Source organism: Carcharodon carcharias, chromosome 2 (genome assembly GCF_017639515.1).
Source record: "Carcharodon carcharias isolate sCarCar2 chromosome 2, sCarCar2.pri, whole genome shotgun sequence".
NCBI classification, from domain to species: Eukaryota; Metazoa; Chordata; class Chondrichthyes; order Lamniformes; family Lamnidae; genus Carcharodon; species Carcharodon carcharias.
The window spans coordinates 57,910,786-57,930,752 of record NC_054468.1 but is presented as its reverse complement, the minus strand read 5'-3'; positions in this window follow the sequence as shown (position 1 = coordinate 57,930,752).

The following is a 19,967-nucleotide window of genomic DNA, read 5'->3' as shown; positions in this document are numbered from 1 at the left end:
GGATATTGAGATGCCCCATTTCCCTCTCGCATTGCCACTGCAGGAATTCACCCACAGCTCCCACAATGGAGTGCAGGTCTGTACACATCTCCGCGTTCTGCTGGACCTGGGTCTCCATGGCGTCTGCCATCCTCCCCATGGAGACCTCCATACACAAACATGTAGGCACCACTTCATCAGAGAGCAGGCGGATACACTCCTCCAACTCGCGTGCCACTCTGGTGATATCTTCCAACAGCTCTGTGTAATGTTCCCAGGCCTTTTGCTGATTCTCCATGATGAGTTGGAAGGCCAAAGCCAGAGGCTCGTCATCTGACTTGGACCTCACAGATGCCTGATCCCCAACAGTCCTCCGAGTGCCCAGGAGCTTAGCTGAACCTGCCTCCTCCAACTGCGGACATGCGTTCAAGTGGTGACCACCAGATTGTGAACCTGAGCCTACTCTAAATCTAGGTCCCACTGAGGTGTGTGTCTCTCCGCTGGTGCAGGTTGTGGGTAAGCGCTGTGGTGGGTCTTCCAGGCTGTTGATTTCCAGCTCCAAAATGGAGGAAGAGTCCTCTTAGCTGGAGGTGAGGACCTGGATGGAGCTGAGGGATTGGCTGACTGAGGGTGTCGGTCGCTTGGCAGAGCTCCCCGTGAACCAAAATAGACATAATCAGTGCATGGCAGCAGAGTCAAAAGCAGGAGAGAGAGCACTCACAGTTTCATTTAGAGAAGGCTGACCTGATGCAGGATCCTTATGAGGGTGTTTGCCACCGACTTCACCGTCACCGCAGGCAAGGTCCATAACCGTACCAGTCAGCGTGATGGTACACTCCTCAAAGTGAGAGAGGGGCCTAATGTAGGCCAGTCTATCCCAGTTTGGGACCTTTCCCTGCTGATGTGAGTAGGCTTTTCCTGCATGGAAGCAGATGGAGAGAGTGTAAGCAGGACACGTAGCATTGCATGGAATATTTGTGTGGTGAGCGGAGACATGGACAGGATGAGGACGCGAGCTTCAGAGGATATGAGCTTGATGGAGATGTGAGGGTATGTGTGAGAGTTAGTGGTGTTGTCCCTTGAGGTGTGAGATCCCTGTGGATGTGCAATTGGTTTGTGAGTATATGAGTTGAGAATGATGAGAAGAGTGACTTACCCTGTAGTAGCACAGGGTGTCTGTCCTCTTTTGCAGGTCACTGGCATTGACCACCGCTGTCACCACCTCTCATGTTGGATTGGTGATGCAGCTGCCCATCCTGTGGCCAGAGCAGGGGTAGGGGACATCACGGTGGGCCTCCACAGTGTTCAAAAGTCGCTCAAGGGACACATCACTGATGCCTTTCGGGGCCATCCTGTCTTCCATGCGGCAGTCATGGGCTGGAAGCACTGAGAGTTATGCATGCAGCTGTATTTTAAATGTGGCGCTCAGCGTGATGAAGCAGCAAGGTGATGGTGTGGTGGGCAAATGAGAGCCCGCCTGCCCGCCATGGAAATGGTGTGTTTCCCGGGAATGCATAATTAACGCAGCAGGTTTAGGACAATACAGTGTGAAAAGACACTATTGCATTTTACCCGCCTGCTACTGCACTTAGTGCAAACCTGAGACGATTCCACCTATGGGGTTTGGGTACCCAACTGAACTAGTTTATTCCGGATTCCTTATGTACATACATATAGAAGTGGCCACAAAAAGGTGCTATTACAGTCGACAACACATCAAGATGGTGAGCTGTACTGCAGCCACAAAGATTATTAATCACTGAATGAGCTTTTGCTGTGTGACTATACTCACCATATCATGAATGTCTGCTACCTTGGCAGGAGTCAATGATGATTTCATTCTGCACCTGTTTTCTGTTCCCTATATATATGAGCCACCCCTCCAAACCAGAAGGTGACTGCTGGGTAACATGGACTGTCTGCTTTACACTTGTCTCACGATTCCATTCTGAAACCCAACGGCATGTAGTCAGCAAGCATACAAGATGAGCCAGGTTGCCATGAGAAACATCAAAGGGTAGACCATTGAGATGCTGAATCAACTGTTTCTCTGCCTGAATTGCCCTGGAGTCCCAAAGCGGACAACAGAGGCATAACCTGACAAAAATGTAAAATATTAGAATGTATGGAGAGATGGGTTTTAAAGAAGGGTTAAAAGGAGGAATGGCACATGGGAAGGTAATGTGATTGGAAAGCGAATTCCAGAGCTTTGGATGGCGATAGATAAAGGCAAACTAAATGTGAACAAGAAGTTGTCTGAGATAGTTTATTGATTGAACAGACAAAAATCCCATAAGAATTGCTCGAATAGAATCTATCAAATGGTGAAACAGAGCCTGAAAGAAATAAAGAATGATTGACTATATCTTGGAACGTGGTGAGAAAAGACATAATAGATAAAACACTAAGTAAAAATGCAAGTGTTTGTGGTGCTTAATGTACTTCATAATCTAGAAAATAACAAATGTAAATAACTATCTTTAAATAAAAAGGATTGTTTACTGAGCAACAAGAAATGCTAATATGCTATTAAAAAAGGGTAAAGTAACTGCCTGTTGAATTTTCTGTCACATAGTAATTAAAATTGACCATGCTGATTTTGCTTAACACTTCCTACTGTTCAATACACTTCTGATTAATTATCCAGCCCAACTGCAAAAGCTAATGAAAATAAATTCAACTGAGGAAGGTAAATGACTTTCTAAAGCACACTGATAAAATTTAATATTCCTTAATATTCATTGCAGTTTAAGTGAACAATTATACTCTTTTGAAGGAAATGATGAAATGGAATGCAATTAACTATAATAAATACACTAGGATGACCTTATAAAATACTGCTCAACTGAAAGGAGATTTGGCAGACAAAAATGTGCAGTTTCCAGCTAAATTTGCTCTGAATGTGAAGGGGATACTTTCATGACGTCTCCATACTGATTTTTATGGTTGATTTACCTGATTTGCTTGGTTAGTCTTGACTTCTTCAATAAATGCTTTAGCAATCCATACATTTTCATGTTATGTGGCATAAAGGAAGATGAAAACTGGCAGCATGCATATGAGAAACCTGACAAAGATGCAGAAGTGAATCACAACATGAGAAACACATCTACGAAAAGAGCAAAATATTGCTGATGTTGTAAACCTGAAATCAAAACAGAAAATGCGAGAATTCCTCAGCAAGTCAAGCACCAGGAGAAAGAAACAGAGTTTCTGGTTGATGGCATTTAAATCAGAACTGGAAAAAGTTAGCGGTGATACAGCTTTTAAGTAGGTACTTGCAAGCACAGTTGGTACCTGACCTGTAAGTATTTCCATAATTTTCTGTTTTTGTTTATATTAGTTCCTGAGATGTAACCATTGTTAGCAAGGCCAGATTTGTTGCCAATCCCTTGAGAAGGTGGTGGTGAGCTACCTTTTGAATCATGGCAGTCATGTGGTGTAGGTACCCCCATGGTGCTGTTAGGGAGGGAGTTCCAGAATGTTTATCCAGTGATCATGAAGGAATGGTGATATAGTTCCAAGTCAGGATGGTGTGTGACTTGGAGGGGATCTTCCAGGTGGTGGTGTTTCCATGCATCTGCTGCCCTTGTTCTTTTAGATGGTAGAGATCGTGAGTTAGGAAGGCGCTTTTGAGGGAGCTTTGGTGAATTGCTGCAGTGCATCTTGCAAATGGTACACGCTGCTGCCACAGTGCACCAATGGGAAGGAGTAAATCTTTAAGGTGGTGAATGGGGTGCCAATCCAGCACATTGCTTTGTTTTGGATGGTCTCAAGCCTCTTGTTGGAGCAGCGTTCATCCAGGCAAGTGGAGAGTATTCCATCACAGTCCCGACTTCTGCCTTGGAGATGGTGGACAGGATTTGGGGAGTTGGGAGGTGAGTTACTCACATCAGAATTCCCAGCCTCTGACCTGTTCTTGTAACCACATTATTCATATGGTTGATTGAATTAAGTTTTTGGTCAATATTAACCCCAAGGTTCTTGATGTTGGGGAATTCAGTGATGGTAATGCCGTTGAATATCAAGGGGAGGTGCTTAGATTATTTCTTGTTGGAGATGATCATTGCCTGGCATTTGGGCAGCATTAATGTTACTTGCCATTTATCTGCCAAGCCTGAATGTTGTCCAGGTCTTGATATATTTGAATGGAGCAAATAAACAAATGAGCTCTATTCTATAGGCAACCAAGATATAGAGGAATAAATTTGTAAAGAAATGACAGAGAGGTGCAAAAACTAGAGAGTAGCTATAATCAATTGGGTGCGGGCAGGGGGTTAGGTGGGGGTGCAGGAGGGTAGCGGGTTGTGGATAGCTCAGATGGCTAGTCAGCTAGAGTGTAATTCAGAATAAGCCAACAACACAGGGTTCACATTCAGGCTGATGTAGATTTGGAGCCCACCTCTTCACCCTACCCTGCAGTAAAATCATGCCACATACCTTGGTTCAGCCCCTCAAATAATCTAGGACGTTACAAGGAGAATAAAAAGTTATACTGGAGGGATCTGTAATTATCTAACATACACTAACATGGTGTAAAAGGCAGAAAGGGGGAAGAGTTTCTGAAGTGTGTTTGCGATGATTTTCTACATCAATAAGTTTCCAGTCCAATGAGGAAGAAGGAACTTTTGGATCTGGTTCTGGAGAAAGAGGTGGGTCAAGTGGATCAAGTGTCAGTGGGGGAACATTTAAGGGATTATGGTGATAGTCTCATAAGATTTAGGCTAGCTATGGAAACAGATAAGGGGCAATCTCGAGTAAAAATAATTAACTGGGAGTGGGCCAATTACACTGGGGAGAGAACAGATCTGGCCCAAATAAATTGGAATCAAAGACTGGCAGACAAAACTGTAACTGAACAGTGAGCTGCCTTTAACAAGGAGATAAGTTGGGTACAGTTGAGATACATTGCCATAAGAGGGAAAGGTAGGACACACAAAACCAGAGCCCCCTGGCTGAAGAAAGAAATAAAGGGTAAGGTGAAGCAGAAAAAAAAAACATGCATATGCCAGATTTCAGGTTGATAACATAAGTGAAAACCCTGGCTGAATACAGAAATTTCAGAGGGGAAATGGAAAAATAAGAGAATGCTATGATACAGTAGATGGTATTTGACAGCTGACCAAATCCACAAGGGAAACTTGCCCATGCTATCACAATGGTTTTGCAATTTGTATTTATCATGGGAAGGCTTGTGCACTGAATTCCAAAGTAATGAGTCCACTAACACCTTTAGAGGATTTTAAAATTAAATTGAAACATTTATTAACAGAAGGAAGGAATAAAACATATGCAATATTACAGTTACACAGTTACTTAATATTATAACAATTATCAAAATTCCTAATTAACCAGCCTCCCAACTATACACCCCCTTTAAGACAACAGTCCAAAATAGATTTTAAATTTATGGAGACAATCCAGCAAGGTTACCACAAGCACCCACTTGACAGAGGAATTCCACTTCTGCAAAGCGGCTAGAGGCTTTTACCCAAGTCTGTTTCACATGGTGTACCTTTCAGATCTCACACGGCCATATCCCACACAGCCTTCCATCCTTCTTTAAATATATTTTTCCTTATTGGATCTGTAAATCCCATTGTTCCCCCATGTCTTTGGAATTTACTTTTCCCACAATATAAAAATCTTTTATGTTGTCTTTTTGGTCAGCACTTTTGGGAAAAATCAAAGTAATGACTTTGCCCTATTTAGCTTGCCAGTCATAAAAATCTTATCATGTCTCTTTGAAAACCAAACACCTCTCCACTTATCTTAAAATGCAAATTTCATTCACACCCTATCTTCTTACTTTATCCTAGCTCACACATTAACATTTCAAGTGCCCTTTTACCCCTAACTCTTTTGATAATTTAAACATTGCAGTCTATCCATCTCTAATTAAATCAGCAACACACACATAAGCCTACTTTACAATATCTCACAATAATATTATGAATAATATGATAGATTTTGTGATAAGAACCAAAGAAAGAGTATGGGAAGACACTGGCAGCTAACAGAAAAGGGAATCTAAAAGTTCATCTATATGCATACAAATAGTAAAACAGAGGTAAAAGGAGGAGTAGGGCTGATTAGGGATGAAAAGAAGGATTTGTGCATGGAGGCAGAGGGCATGGCTGTGGTACTAAATGGGCAGAATTTTACAGCCCCGTTGCGCAGGGGCAGGTCTGTAAAATACGGCAAGACGTTCAAAATTCCATTGACTTCAGTGGGGACGGAAAATCCCGCCAGCAAGAGGAACTATAATATTCTGCCCAATGAGTATTTTGCATCTGTTCTTCTGAAGGAGGAAGATGCTGCCCAAGTTGTAGTGAAAGTGGAAATAGTCGAGAAACTGGATGCGGTAAAAACTGATAAAGAGGAGATATTAGAATGGCTGGCTGTACATAAAGTTGATATGTCACCAGGACTGGGTCAGCTGCATCCGAGGTTAATGAGAGTCATCTGCATACGAGGATCTGAGGGAAGTAAGGGTGAAAATGGCAAAGGTGCTGGCCTTAATCTTCCAAACTTCCTTTCATACAAGGGTTGTGCCAGAAGACTGCAGGATTGCAAATATTACAACCTTTCTCAAAAAAAAGTATAAAGATAAGTCCAGCAATTACAGGCCGGTTAGTTTAACCTCAGTGGTGAGAAAGCTTTTAGGAACAATAATTTGGGATGAAATTAACAGTCACTTGGGTAAATGTGTGCTAATTAAAGAAAGCAAGCAGAGATCTGTTAAAGGCAAATCATGTTTAACTAATTTGATGGAGCTTTTTGATGAGATAACAGGGAGGGTTGTTGAGAGAAACATAGTTGAACTTTTGTGCATGGATTTCCACAAAGCTTTTGATAAAGACTTGTCAGCAAAGTTAACGTCCATAAATTAAAGCACCAGTGGTAGCATGGATAGGAGGTTGGCTGAGTGACAGGGAACAGAGAGGATGGAGGAGGTGCGCCTTTCTTTTTTTACCTTTTCTGACAAAGAAGAGCAGCGGCCTTGGTAAGTAGGACCTGGTGAATAAATTAGAAAAGTGTAATAGTTTTAAACAAGTAGCTATACTTGGATTTAACTGAGAAGAGCCAGGAATAAGGGAAATTTAGGGTCGATATAATAAGGTAATATAAATAATCCAAAGTAAAATAAAGTTAACATAAGGGAAGTAGAGTTAAGACATGGTAGGGCAGCTCAGTCGAGTGGATGTGTATCCTGTAATATATGCAAAGTCATGGACACTACCAGTGTCCTAGATGACCACATGTGCAGAAAGTACTGCCAACTGCAGAAACTTGAGCTCTGGGTTTCAGAGCTCAAGTGGCAGCTGGACTCACTGTGGCACATCCGAGAGGCTGAGAGCTAAATGTTTAGCACATTCAGAAAGGTGGTCACAACGCAGCTTAAGGGCCTGGAGACAGAGAGGGAATGGGTGACCACCAGGCAGTCCAAGAGGAGTAGGCAGATAGTGCAGGAGTCCCCTGAGGTCCTGCTCACCAATCAGTTTTCTGTTTTGGAAGCTGGTTAGGGCACTGGTTCTTTAGCGGAGTGCAGGCGCTGTGAGGAAAAACATTTTTGTACAGCGAGTGATTATGATTGGGATAGTGTTGGTTCAGAGGCTGTTAGAGGCAGATTCAGTTGTGACTTTCAAAAGGGAATTGGATACTTATCTGAAGAGAAAACATTTGCAGGGCTACAGGGTAAAGGGGCGGAAGTGGGACTAACTAAGTTGCTCTTGCAAAGAGCCAGCAGAGACACAGTGGGCCAAATGGAGAAGGCAGTGGTGTGGTGGTAATGTCACTGAACTAGTAATCCAGAGGCCCAGGCTAATGCCTTGGGTACATGAGTTCAAATCTCACTATGCCAGCTAGTGAAATTTAAATTCAATCAATAAACCTGAAGTATAAAACTAGCCTCAGTAATGGTGGCCATGACAACTACAATTGATTGTTGTAAAACCCATCTAGTTAACTAATGTCCTTCAGGGAAGGAAATTTACCATCCTTACCTGGTCTGGCCTACATGTGACTCCAGATCCATAGCAATGTGATTTACTTTTATCTGCTTTCTGAAATGGCTAAGCAAGGCAACTCAGTTCAAGGGCAATTAGGGATGGGCATCAGTTCAAGGGCAATTAGGGATGGGCCTTGCGAGTGACACCCACATCCCATGAAAAGAATAAAGGATGACCTCCTTCTTTAAAAATACCTCCTTCTATGAAAATACAATTATTACATTCCAAATAAATAGACTGAGAACATAATGACCCAAGACACTCATATTTCCTGGAAGTCAATATCTAAAATGATCAGGTAGTTCAATAAGAATAAATGAACTTGGAAAAATTCTGAAAACCATGATATCTGAAGAAAAACAGTGAAATAAATGAGAATATTATCCATGGAAGAAGCCATCACTAAAAACAAAAATGCACAAGTACTTGCAATAGAATAAATCAGATAATGGAAAATTTGTGCAGAATGAATACTTGCAATAAACTTGGTAGCAGCGAAAGTATATGAAATATAGGAGTGATAAAATGTTATTTAGCCAATCCAACCCATCAACTAACAGAGATCCTGGGCTGGATCCTAATGTGAAGACATGTTTGGAGTGGGAGAGTTCAATGGTGCTTGGGAGACCAGGAAACATGTTAAGCACTTATGTCAGTAGCTTTTTAATTCAGCCACCTCATTATAATTTTCCTTCTGGATTTCTCACCCAAACAGTGGCAGGGGATGTGCTGTAGACTAACATGAAGCAATCACAACTCCAGTATCTAAAGGGCCAATCCACTGATGCAAATTAAAGAAGATGGATTTGGCTGTCAGAGAACTGTAAGCGAAGGAATGGTGTCCAGAAGGGCAAAGGCTGCCCCCACTCCATGAACACCTCACTGGATGTGCTGCTGGGGGCTGTGAGCAGCCGGAGGAAGATACTCTTTACTAGCAACAGGAGGAAGGAGCTGAAGTTAAGATAAAGAAAGCATGGTTGGAGATTGCCAAGGAGGTCAGCTACAGAAGCATAGTGCAACACTGCTGGATTCAATGCAGAAAATGGTTTAATGATCTAAGCAGGGCAGGAAAAGCAATTGCAGCACTATGTTCACCTATATCCTGTAGTGTGCATCACTCCTTCCCCACACTCTGCCTTCACAAGCCTACTCCATCACATCACTCCTCACACCAACTTACCTTGCAGGTGCACCCATCTATCCTTTTTGTTGTATCTACTTCTTCATATCATTATGTAACCAACCACTGCACCCACTCAACCTCTTCCCTAAGCAATGCCATGCCTCTCCCTCTTGGTCACTCTCACCAAATGTAGTCCATCCATCAAATGAACGCATGACATTACAGCCACTCACATATATAGTTTTGCACTTCTTGTATGGAAAAGAGAGCACAGAACACCAGGGTGAGGGAGAAAACCAGAGGAGGTCCTCCAATGATCACACAGCTCACAATGGGAAATCAGTGGAGTAATGGCACCCTCAGTTAATAGAGATAGGGAGACAGGAGCTCCCAGCTACCTAGTGATGAAATTAAATAACACACCCACATGTCATGCTGCACTCGGTCATGTTGAATTGTTTTCAACAGCAAGTAAAATATGATCATCTTCTTCAGATTAACCTGCAACATTCTTCCCTTCCCACTACTAATTCATGTCCTTTATCTCCCATGGGTCTTCACACATGCTACAAGAATCAGTGGGAATGGTGGGTGACAAGTCTTCAGAGCAGCTGAGTCCTTCTGAGAGTGAATCATCACAGGACTCATCTAGCCCAAGTGGCAGCTCAGATACTTACATTTTGGTGGGACCAGTAATGGCTGACGTTGGGTTTTCACACTCACACTTCACAAGTGAACAGCAGCAGACATTGGCTGCAGGGATAGCAGTATGAAATCCATGTCAGAGTGAATAGTCCTCTATAAAAATTGCTCAATTGGACACAGGTACTGTACCATGGTGGCTGTTGATGAAAGGGGGAATCATTGAGCAGCAACAGATAATGCTGGTGACATGGCATTCATTGTTACACTGCTGTGCTTCACTGGTCAGGTTTCTCACAAGTGCCATGAGCCAAATTTGCAATGCATATCCTTTGTTGCATAGCAGCCATCTGTTAAGCCTTGCTTTCAGGTCTAAAGAAATTAGGAAGCTTGGACTGCCATTGGCTGAAAGCACTATGGCAGCTGCCCAGAAATCTTGTGCACACCTGCAGAAATATATTTTTGTGGCTGCACTCCAACTGTACATTGGAGTAAATGCTTTTGCAGTTGACTAATGCTCCTGGTTGATCTGGGGTGTTCAGATTGCCATATATGAGCAATTGATGAAGCTCTGCACCTGTCGAGTCAGAGCCAGAAAGCCAAGCATCCACTCATTCTGACTAGCATCATCAGAATGTTGACGTGATCACCAGTCTTGACAAACAAACAATCAATCATTTGTCTTATGCATTTGTGGCCTTGCAGCCTATCACAGAACTTCACCTTCATTCTTTCCATACTTTCCCCTTTCCTGACCTGAAGGCCTAAGGCCAATAAGAAATTACCTCTTCACCTCCTTAACACTTTTTGGATGATCTCACATGTAGAACACCAAATTTAAAAAGATGCATATGGAGCCACTTGCCTTGTCAGCAGTGACTCAATGGTAAGCACCCACAGGTGAGGTAAGGTGGTGATGGGGAGTGGACAATCACAATTATTGTAGAGTCAGGAGAGCATTCCTGCTCCTCCTGGTTCCATAGGAATGATTTTGAATCTTTCTTAAAAAGCATACCTTTTGTCATCAGTTGTTGCTTAGGCTGCAGTGGCTACCGAAGAATCCAGAGTAAAGCAGATCCAGCTCCTATCCTGTTAATTGCAAGCTGGAGGGATCAATACTGCAAAAGGTTCATCAAATAAACAGCAGACTCAATTTCAAGAGAATACAAGAGTCAATCTCATGACATCAGATCAAAAAGTACTAGGAGAAATCAGAAAGAAACTCTTCACCTGAACAATGAACTTTCAAAGCATACAGAATAAAACAGCTGATTTGGAAGTAATAGTAAAGTTATACAATCCAGGTATTATTCAAGGGAAAAAAACATATGTTGCCAACTCTGAAGTTTACCCAGAAGGCTGCATAGCTTTTCGGAAATACAACAAACAGATGGCCATGGAGGAGTTCCTCTAGCTTGTAGGACTAAGCTTGTCACGACAGATGAGAAAGACCTTTGTAGTAGTGTGAGTTTTGAAATGTTATGGAATCAACTAACAATCAAAAGAAGACATACAGCTATCATAGAAAGTCTATAAACAAAAACACGATAAAGATACAGTTGACGAGCTCAAGAAAACATTGAAAATTCTCCAAAATCAGATTCCATATGCTGACCTAATAATAGGAGACTTTAATTAGCCCAACATTAACTGGAGTGCCGGAGACACTATTCCAAATCACTAGCTTTGTAGAAAGATCGTGAAAGATCTCTTAGATGCAATTGTTGATAATGGAATGGAACAGCTAGTTGAAGAACTATCAAGAGGGAATAACCCACTGGACCTCATGCTCACCAACAATACAAGTTTGTTCACAAGGGTCTCTGTCGAACCAGGCACTACTGATCACTCAGTCTTTGTATCTGAACTGCAGCCCTTATGTAAATATAAGAAAAAGGCCAAGAGGAAAATCTTCATTAGAAGAAAAAGCGACATGGGAGGAATAAGAATATTTTCAGAATTTTAATAGCTTTATTAGTTAATAAATTAACTTTATTAATTTAATCTCATTGTCAGCACAAGAAAAATGGGACAAACTACAAAGCACCATTACAAAATCCATGGGTAAATATGTGCGCCCAACCCATCGAGGGTGAAATGACAGGCGTTGATGTTGGCCGAGCGTGCCAACATCAACATGCAGTGGCATGATAGTTCAGTCCATAGGCATGCACCAGAGTCGGCAGCGGCCTACCGACAATTAAAAGGCCTGTTAAGGCTATTAAATAATCAATTAAGCTAAACTTTTCATGAAAAGGCCAAGCGGCCTTTGCATTTTTTTTGAAAACCTCATCCACGGGCGGGATGAGGTTTCCAAAAGCCAATAAAAATAAAATAAATGTTTCACAATTGAATTAATAACATGTCCCTATTCACGTGACAGAGTCGCATGAGCGGACATGTTTTATTACATTTTTATTTTCTTCATTATTTTTATATATCTCTTCACTCACTCGTGCAAGTGTGAAGTTCGCTCTCGGCCCGCTCGCCCTCCTCCCCACCCCCCCACCCCACAGAGGCAGCGATGAGCGCTGCCACTCGTGTTCCATGCTGGGTGGGTCTTAGTAGGCCTGCCAGTGTGGAATCGCAGTGTGATGCCAATCGCAGGCGGCAGTCGGCTTCCCAACCGCCCCCACCGAGCCCAACTGCCAAAGGAAAAATTCTGCCCTGTGTTTCTGAGTATTTTACAACCCCCATTGAGCAGAATGCTAAGAGCTTCTGGTTTCATTAAAAAGTCAAAGAAGAAGAACTGGGTGTCTCAGATATCAAAATAGAGTTATATGTAATCACAATGGCATATTTGAAGCACTAAGTAATCAATTTTCTAGTGTATTTACCAGAGAAGGTTTAATACATATTGGAAGAGTTTGATAATTCTACTAAGCTTGAGGGTTCTATAATATTTTAGAATTTTATCTTAGACATTTTTTAAATCTCCAGTTTTAATTCCTGTCCGCTCAGTGTGACAATTAAACAATTAAAAGCAGGCTATGAATACGATAGTTTATATTATTGATAAGAGGATGTGGCATTGTTTGTATTGCTGCAATCTATCCAAAAGGATGTGTAATTTATTCACAGTAGAATATAACCCCAAAGACCTGAGGAAATAAGAGATGGACATTCATCTCAGCCTATGATCCACACAGCAGGGACTATGAAGGTGGAGTGACAACAAGTGATTCTCATCCTTAGCCAATTATAAAGTTTAATTTAGACTATTTCTTAATAAGGGATGAGGAACCCTCAGAATAAGGGATGAATGTTGGAAACTTAAAGTGCGCTCCAAATTCAGCGAGCTGGAGGGAGCAATCACAGTTCCACCATTGCTACTGTGGTGTAATTATTCTGCAACACTGTTCAACATCACTTCAGAGACAGAAGATGAAAGGCATCATCTATACATTCAAGGAATCCTTGGCCCTTGTGGAATAAGGAAATTCCAGGTTGTCTTCAGTACCCTTTTGTTAATTAGATATAACACCTTGCTTAATAAATTTTGATTCATAAATACTGCTGTTTGTATCTTGCTAGGCCAGGCACAACTGAGGACCACGCTGTTATAAATTAAGAATCCAGAACTCTAATATTTTAATTAAAAGATTTTGTACCTCAAAACTTCCTGAAAACTTACAAAATATCCAGTTTAGATGGTGACCATTTACCAGACAAACCAAACATCATTATAAGTAAACAGGGTGTTTTGAAATTATTGCAAGAAATAAATCCAAATAAAGCTCCAGATCTAGATTGAAATCCCTCCCTTGATTTAAAAGTTAGCATTTGATGAAGTGGCTTTCAAGAGTCAATCAACACCAGTTACTTACAAAACCAGTGGAGACAATTTAACTTCTGTAGCACATTCAAAACAGGGGATAAAAGTCAGCCAGAAAACTCTTACCAGTGCTATTTGCAGATTGCTTGAACATATTGTTCATTCTCATGTCATGAAGCACTTTGAAGCTCACAATATCCTGGGAGATAGTCAGCATGCTTTTCAGGAGACAAAATTTACTGAAACACAGCTTTTAGAGACCTATAGATGATGACCTAGCTTCAAGTCTCTAAAGAGATGAAACTGCTCACATAACAATACTAGATTTCTCAAAAGCTATTAACAAAGTTCCTCATGAGAAGCTCTTGTCCAAACTCCTCTGCTGTGGAATCAGTGGGCACTGTTAAATTGGATCCGCTACTTCCTTACCAACAGAAGACAAATAGTGGTATGTGATGGGGAATCATCCTCTCTTAGAGAACTGGTGTTTCCCTGAGAACTGTGTTGGGACCTTTACTCTTCTTGGCATTCATGAATGGCCTTCCAAAGAAGTTTTTAAAAAAACAGGGTGTGACTATTTGCAGATGACTGTATGGTTTACACATCAGGAAAACTCAAGATCATATCAATTCACTGCAAGGTGATCTTCTGGAATTGCAAAAATAGTAGGATCAATGGGAGATAGTATTCAATTCCAAAAAATACCATGTCATGTGCATCACCAACAAAAAGAATCCACCAACAGATAGCTTTAAGTTCTGTGTTCAAATTCTCCAGCAGGTAGATACGCAACCATACCAGCAAGTTCATCTGAAAAACAATCTTCAATGGGGATTCCACATTCAGCAGGTAACATCCAAAACAAACAGCGGTCTTGGATTTCTGAGGAGGAATCTTTGGTATTGGAACAGAAATATGAGAGATACAGCTTACCAAACATTTGTTCATTCAGTCATGGAGCATGCAAGTTGTGTGTATGGTGAGAGATATAAATAAGATTGAAACAATTCAAGGACTTGTTATATGATTCTGCACAAATCAGGATAGGAAATACACCAGCATCACACCCTTGATCAAAGATTTGGAATGGGAATCACTACAACAAAGGAGGGAGACAATGTTCCATAACTAATAGAATGGACTGGTGGGAATTGACAGAAACAAGTACCTGGTGGCCCTCCAGTAATGACAAAACACAAGGTGGTCACCCATACAAACTACAAAGACCATTTATTCCCACGGCAATATATCAACAATCTTTCTTCCCAAAGACAATCCCACAATGCAACAAGCTGCCAAAGGAAATAGTCACAGCCTCATCACTTGAAATCTTCAAGATCCATCATTAGATTATTTACATTTAAAAGTTTTAATTATCAAGACTACTATCTCAACAGGTCATGCCTGGATTAACTAGCGTTACCCATATAAATGTCGGTGGAATATTAGTCTGTAATGCTGACACAACTAAAGCAGAAGCAGGAGAAGCAGAAACTGCCAAAGTCATGTCTTCAGTTCTTTAGCTAAGACCATCTGCTGTTTTATGACTCTCACCCTTTTACAATGACCTTACCCAGTAAACACAAGTTACCTTCTGAATTGTAATTATCTTTGTGTTGTTTGCCAGTCTCTAGATGTTTACCAGGGCTTGTTTTCTCCTGAACTTACATTTAAGATTCAATTTCTAAAACTAAGAAGCTATATCTCTAAAATATATGAGCTATGACACTAGGCATATGTAATACTTTCCATAACAAGGTTGCACATAATTTCTTCTGCAAGCGCAGTTATGAAATTTACAAGGACATAAATCTCCTTGGCCCATTTTTGATTCAGACTCAGCACTGTAAAAGCAGTTTGCGTACACAAGCCAGATGCCCGAGCATCGATGGAAATTGGTCCTCAGTCCTCCACCTGAATAATTGTGACAAGCTGCCTCTGCTGATTGCATCTCACAGGCAGTTCACCTGCTGGGGGGCATCAAATTTGAGTTCATTGCTTCACCGGCTCCCAGTTAAGTCCCAGGATGACAGATCAGAGAGGACTACAAGGGGAGCGTGAGGTGAGGAAATTGGTAGCAATCCCTGTTGAGCTGGGGAAGCACTCCAGCTCCTCTTGAATCCAGAGGAACATGCAACTTAAAAAAAAAAGTACAGTTGGTGGCAGTAGCAAGGAACACTAGAGAATCTTGGACATGGTAAATTTGTCAAAGTGTCCTTTAACATATATTAGTCCCCTATTGACATATTCAAAGGGCCTAAAGCCTGTATCAGACATTCTCCTGGGACACGTAAAAATGTGCCCCACAAATTTAACAGTGGGGCAAATATTGATACAAATTGGGTATGTTTTTTTGTCATTTTATGTCCAAGAAACAAGCGCAACAGACACAAAATTCAAATCAGCATTTTTTAAAAATATGTGTAAAGAACTTCAAACACTTTCTTTTGTTCAAAAAACTTTCTTGCTGAGAGAAGACATCGCCTTAGCACATTCTAATATTTAGGATGTAATCTGTATTAAGATTTTAATTGTGGTAACTAGTTTTAAAAAGTGAATGCCAAATAACATTCTTTTTGAAATAAATGCTATAGCATTAACTAAACTGAAGATGGATGGTTTCTTTGCCAGTGCTTATAATGCTTCTGATCATATCTCCATTCTTAAAATCTGCCAGTTCAAATAATTTGCAAAACTGTTTTATTATTTTGGCTATTAGAAAATGTAATACATACCCAGCTAAATGCTACAACAACCTTGGTAAATCAACAATGATTCTTATAGATTAGCACAGTCGATTTTCTGGCCACCAACCATGAAAACCTTGGATAGAGAAATTACAAAAAGTGAATAATTATTTAATGTGCCAGAATGTTAGTTTTGAACAGTACAATAATAGCCCCAGTTGGTGAAGATTAGAGGACTAATAGTGGAGAGACAATTATTATACTTTTGTACCTCAACAAATAAAAAATGAGCTCATCAACCCCAAGAAATTAAATGCTTGAAGAATCTTAAGCTCAAAACGCATTTTAAACAATATTTGAAAAGTCCAAAACAATAACTTCCACCTAAGGTTTCAGTTGCACATGTAATTATAATGATAAACATTACAACAGAATAATTTTCAATTACAATAAATCAACGTTAATTGAATCTCTGCGTAATCATTAGTACATTTTATATTTGAACTACATTAGAATCTTGCACTCCAAAACCTCTGAAGTCCTTTTGTAATAGTTTTGCAATAGTGAAAATTAAAAAATTATAATATTCCATTCTTCCATAAATGGCAATTAAAGAAATAATCTGTAACTCCATGTACTCTTCATCGTACTCTCACAAATTTTGAATATACAGGATATAGGGGTGAAATTTTCTTTACGGGCAGAATTGAGAAATTACATCAGAAATGACACCCAGTTGTACAGCCATTTTGCCAATCTTCATTTACACGCAAATTTTCTGCCAATCGCAACATAAAAATTGGGAGGATACAAGTAAACAATTGGTGTTCAAGGAATGAGCCAAACTCACTCCAAATGTTACTTTTCTAAGTATGAAAATTAAAGTTTGAAGTTAACTAATTTTAAGTTTCTACAATGACCTAGAGTAAGTGATAATGAAGCAGTAGCCTGCTCTATATATCTCCTGAGTTTTATTTACATTTAAACCAATGGAAATAGAAATTCAAAGAGATGCAAATAGGCAGTCAATTCACTATCACTTGCTTTATATGATCACGCAAATTCAAAACTACTTCCTGTAAGTTTAGTCATAGAGCCGTGGATTCATTATAGCACAGAAAGAGACCATTCGAGTTTTTCCTCACATCCCCTCTGTATCTCTTACCAAAAGCCTTAGATCTATATTCCCTGGTTCTTGTACCATCAGCTAATACTTCCAGCCCCATTATCATATGGCGTCATGGTAGGTGCGGGTTTGGGGGACGGATGGCGGGGGGAAGTGGGGACAATATGGCGAGAAAGTCAAAAATCAGTTTCATGCTGTCAGGAAACCAGTTTCCAATCGTACATTCCACCCATCAATGGTGCTGCTGCACATTGGGAAACTAATTTCAATGCTTCAACATCTCATCATAAGCCCGGCTTCTCGAGAATCATACCCCTACGTCACATTTACCGCCCACATTGGAGTGACTTCAGAACACCGTGCATCATGACTGCCTTTAAAAGGCGTGCAGCTGGCGACCAGAACTTCAAGGGGAACTCGGAAGTGGGGGTACACAATCTTGCACAGCACTCACGAGCGTCGCCCATTGGACATCAAGGATCAGACGCGCGCATTCACGGGGTGCACAAGCTAGTCACGTTTTACCGGCTGGGTTTCAGTGCAGTGCCAGGGCAAGGGCTCCAGTGTGGAACAGCCAGGAGAGGTGGAGGGTGGGGGACAAGGCAGCACAGACAGACCAAAGGAAGGACACAAGCACATGCTGGGGCTGTGATGAGGGAAGCAGCCTTACACTTGGAAAGCTTGTCAAAAGTGAGCATTCTTCCACTGCTGAAACTGTTCAGCTGCAGCTCCATTGACGTGATTGGCACCCCATCCACAGACATTTAATCCCTCCACCACTGACGCACAGTGGCAGCAGTGTGTACCATCCACAAGATGCACTGCAGAAATTCACCAAGGCCCCTTAGACAGCATCTTACAAAACCACGACCATTGCCATCTAGAAGGACAAGGATAGCAAACACATAGAAACACCATCACCAGAAGACAGATAGTTGGAATAAGGTTGGCATTTTCAGGATGGCAACCTGTAACTAGTGGAGTGACACAGGGATCAGTGCTGGGGCCACAATTATTTACAGTACATATTAATAGCTTAGATGAGTGAAGTGAATGTACTATCGTGGATGACACAAAAATAGGTGAGAAGCAAGTGTTGAGGATGGCACCAAGAGGGATATAGACAGGTTACGTGAGTGGGCAAAAACTTGGCAGATGGAATATAATGTGGGAAAATGTGAGGTTATGCACTTTGGAAGGAAGAAGAGAGGAGCTGAATATTATTTAAATAGGAAGAGACTGCAGAAAGTTGCAGCACAGGAGGTTTCAGGAGTCCTGGTGCATGAATCCCAAAAAACTGGCATACACGTTCAGCAAGTAATATGGAAGGCAAATGGAACATTAGCCTTTATTTCAAAGAGAATTGAGTATAAAAATAGGGAAGTCTTGTTAAAACTATACAAGGTACGAGTTAAACCACACCTAGAATACTGTGAACAATTTTGGTCCCCTTAGCTAAGGAAAGATAGAGTGGCATTGGAGGCAGTCTAGAGAAGGTTCACCAGGTTATTATGGAGGGATTTTCTTATGAGGAGAGGTTGAGTAATTTGGGCTTACTCATTGGAGTTTAGAAGAATGAGAGGTGGCCTTATTGAAACATATAAGTTGCTTAGGGAGCTTGACAGGGTAGATGCTGAGTGGTTGTTTCTCTTGTGGGAGAGTTGAAGACCAGAGGGCATAATCTCAGATTAAGGGGTCGCCCATTTAAGACAGAGATGAGGAGGAATTTCTTCTCTCAGAGGGTAGTGAATCTGTGAAATTCTTCACCGCAGAGGGTTGTAGATGCTTGGTCGCTAAGTATATTCAAGGCTGAGATATACAGATTTTTAATCGATAAGGGAATCAAGGGTTATGGGGGAAAGGCAGGAAAGTGGAGCTGAGGATTATCAGATCAGCATGATCTCATTGAGTGGCAGAGAAAATGGCCTGCTTCTGCTCCTATGTCTTAAGGTCGTGTGGTCACCTGGAAGTTCCTCTCCAAGCCACTCACCACCCTGACTTGGAAATATATCACTGTTTCTTCATTGTCGCGGGGTCAAAATCCTGGAACTACCTCCGTAATGGCACTGTGGGTGTCCCTACATCACAAGGTCTGCAGTGATTCAAGAAGGCAGCTCACCACCACCTTCTCAAGGGAAATTAGGGATGGGTATTAAATGCTGGCCTAGACAGCGATGCCCACATCCGATGAATGAAGAAAGAAAAATGCTTGGAGTTGGGCCTCTGAAGTTTTTCTAACCATTCAAGCAACACAAAAGCATGAAAGTGCCAACAAATGCTCCAGAACATTTCACCCCTCAGACACAGACTGTAAATTAATGTATGTTTTAGAGGGCAGCAGAGTAATTGGCCAACTGGGCAAGTTCTAGAATCCTTTGCGAAAGGCTTCCCAGCCCCTTGCAATGTCTTTATTAAGGTCTGGACCAGTATCCCTCATGGTTCAAGCTAAGAGCGCAGCCCTGCAGAGCAGGTTCGGAGAATGCTTGCACCTGAGCTGACAGCACAGCATGCAGCCCAGTTGGCAAAGCTGTCGCCAATCAGTCAAATGGAGTGGGGTGAAGGTGGGTGGGGTTTTGAACAGCCCATGAATGCACTACATACTGGCCATCCAAGTGGAGGTCAG